Source organism: Triticum urartu, chromosome 3A (genome assembly GCF_056163025.1).
Source record: "Triticum urartu cultivar PI428250 chromosome 3A, HENAU_Tu73, whole genome shotgun sequence".
NCBI classification, from domain to species: Eukaryota; Viridiplantae; Streptophyta; class Magnoliopsida; order Poales; family Poaceae; genus Triticum; species Triticum urartu.
The window spans coordinates 722,372,921-722,375,632 of record NC_141875.1 but is presented as its reverse complement, the minus strand read 5'-3'; the positions used below and the strand labels follow the sequence as shown (position 1 = coordinate 722,375,632).

The window sequence follows — 2,712 nt, the reverse complement described above, 5'->3', positions numbered from 1 at the left end:
TTCTTCATGAACTTTTGCACTTTTTTTTTTGTGAATATTGTGGTTCGGGACAGAATTGTTTTAAAATAGTTCATCCCTGTCACCTTGGAAACGAGCCTGGCGGCAGTGTGGCAGTCCTTATCCTGATGTTTTTGAGCACCCTCACCGCAGCAGCGCCGACGCCTTCTCTTATCGCCATATAAATTAGCCTGATGCTCTAACCTGTCGGAGACTCTTTCCCCTTGTGGTTACATTCCACATATATGTCCTGAAGAAAAGATCAATTCAATCAGTAGGCCTATTAGCTCAGCTGGTTAGAGCGTCGTGCTAATAACGCGAAGGTCACAGGTTCGAGACCTGTATGGCCATTCTTTTCTAAACACAATGGAAAATAGGAAAATAAACAAATTAGATGGCTTCGCCCGGGTTCGAACCGGGAGACCTTCAGTGTGTTAGACTGAGGTGATAACCAACTACACCACGAAACCTTAGTTGTCTTTTTTCTACAAATTCTTTTACAACACTAGATGGATCTAATATCTAGCAAGATGACCCACTAACTGAATCATCTAATTGCTTCAGCATTGAAGCTGGAAAATCATACAGCTCATACATGCTTATATCTAATAATAGCCAACTGCCACAGGAAAAGAAAGATACAATGTGAAGAAAATTAGGTTCACAGCCCTACCAGCAAATTATACTGGAGTATATAACAGTTGGCTCGAGCTCGACACAACTGTGATTGAACTGTTCTTCAAGACAAATTCTCCCCACTTTCAGACATCAAATAGACAGGTATGAACTATTTTTCAGTACGGCTAGCTCTTCTTTTTTGTCAAAGCCCACACAGCCAACATATTTATTCAGATATAGTAGCATCAGTATGCACACACATAAGATCTGGGATTACACCACGTCGATAGATCGAACTAATAACATATATTCGAGGGCGGAAGATTCGATAAACATTTTACAAGAACAGAAGGACAAGCTTTGAAATTCTCTTGCCAGGAATTTAATGTCACGAGTGGACGGTAGACCTTCAGTGTGTTAGACTGAGGTGATAACCAACTACACCACGAAACCTTAGTTGTCTTTTTTCTACAAATTCTTTTACAACACTAGATGGATCTAATATCTAGCAAGATGACCCACTAACTGAATCATCTAATTGCTTCAGCATTGAAGCTGGAAAATCATACAGCTCATACATGCTTATATCTAATAATAGCCAACTGCCACAGGAAAAGAAAGATACAATGTGAAGAAAATTAGGTTCACAGCCCTACCAGCAAATTATACTGGAGTATATAACAGTTGGCTCGAGCTCGACACAACTGTGATTGAACTGTTCTTCAAGACAAATTCTCCCCACTTTCAGACATCAAATAGACAGGTATGAACTATTTTTCAGTACGGCTAGCTCTTCTTTTTTGTCAAAGCCCACACAGCCAACATATTTATTCAGATATAGTAGCATCAGTATGCACACACATAAGATCTGGGATTACACCACGTCGATAGATCGAACTAATAACATATATTCGAGGGCGGAAGATTCGATAAACATTTTACAAGAACAGAAGGACAAGCTTTGAAATTCTCTTGCCAGGAATTTAATGTCACGAGTGGACGGTAGACCTTCAGTGTGTTAGACTGAGGTGATAACCAACTACACCACGAAACCTTAGTTGTCTTTTTTCTACAAATTCTTTTACAACACTAGATGGATCTAATATCTAGCAAGATGACCCACTAACTGAATCATCTAATTGCTTCAGCATTGAAGCTGGAAAATCATACAGCTCATACATGCTTATATCTAATAATAGCCAACTGCCACAGGAAAAGAAAGATACAATGTGAAGAAAATTAGGTTCACAGCCCTACCAGCAAATTATACTGGAGTATATAACAGTTGGCTCGAGCTCGACACAACTGTGATTGAACTGTTCTTCAAGACAAATTCTCCCCACTTTCAGACATCAAATAGACAGGTATGAACTATTTTTCAGTACGGCTAGCTCTTCTTTTTTGTCAAAGCCCACACAGCCAACATATTTATTCAGATATAGTAGCATCAGTATGCACACACATAAGATCTGGGATTACACCACGTCGATAGATCGAACTAATAACATATATTCGAGGGCGGAAGATTCGATAAACATTTTACAAGAACAGAAGGACAAGCTTTGAAATTCTCTTGCCAGGAATTTAATGTCACGAGTGGACGGTAGACCTTCAGTGTGTTAGACTGAGGTGATAACCAGCTACACCACGAAACCTTAGTTGTCTTTTTTCTACAAATTCTTTTACAACACTAGATGGATCTAATATCTAGCAAGATGACCCACTAACTGAATCATCTAATTGCTTCAGCATTGAAGCTGGAAAATCATACAGCTCATACATGCTTATATCTAATAATAGCCAACTGCCACAGGAAAAGAAAGATACAATGTGAAGAAAATTAGGTTCACAGCCCTACCAGCAAATTATACTGGAGTATATAACAGTTGGCTCGAGCTCGACACAACTGTGATTGAACTGTTCTTCAAGACAAATTCTCCCCACTTTCAGACATCAAATAGACAGGTATGAACTATTTTTCAGTACGGCTAGCTCTTCTTTTTTGTCAAAGCCCACACAGCCAACATATTTATTCAGATATAGTAGCATCAGTATGCACACACATAAGATCTGGGATTACACCACGTCGATAGATCG

General features: G+C 39.2%; 2 non-coding genes across 2 annotated transcripts; one reads left to right on the top strand and one right to left on the bottom strand.

Annotated features, from left to right (window-relative positions):
- The first annotated feature begins 274 nt into the window (after positions 1-274).
- On the top strand, positions 275-347 carry TRNAI-AAU (transfer RNA isoleucine (anticodon AAU)). Its single transcript has one exon. It is a non-coding gene; the product is annotated as a tRNA-Ile (tRNA).
- Positions 348-392: 45 nt separating this feature from the next.
- TRNAV-AAC (transfer RNA valine (anticodon AAC)) lies at positions 393-467 on the bottom strand. The gene has a single exon. It is a non-coding gene; the product is annotated as a tRNA-Val (tRNA).
- Positions 468-2,712: the final 2,245 nt, after the last annotated feature.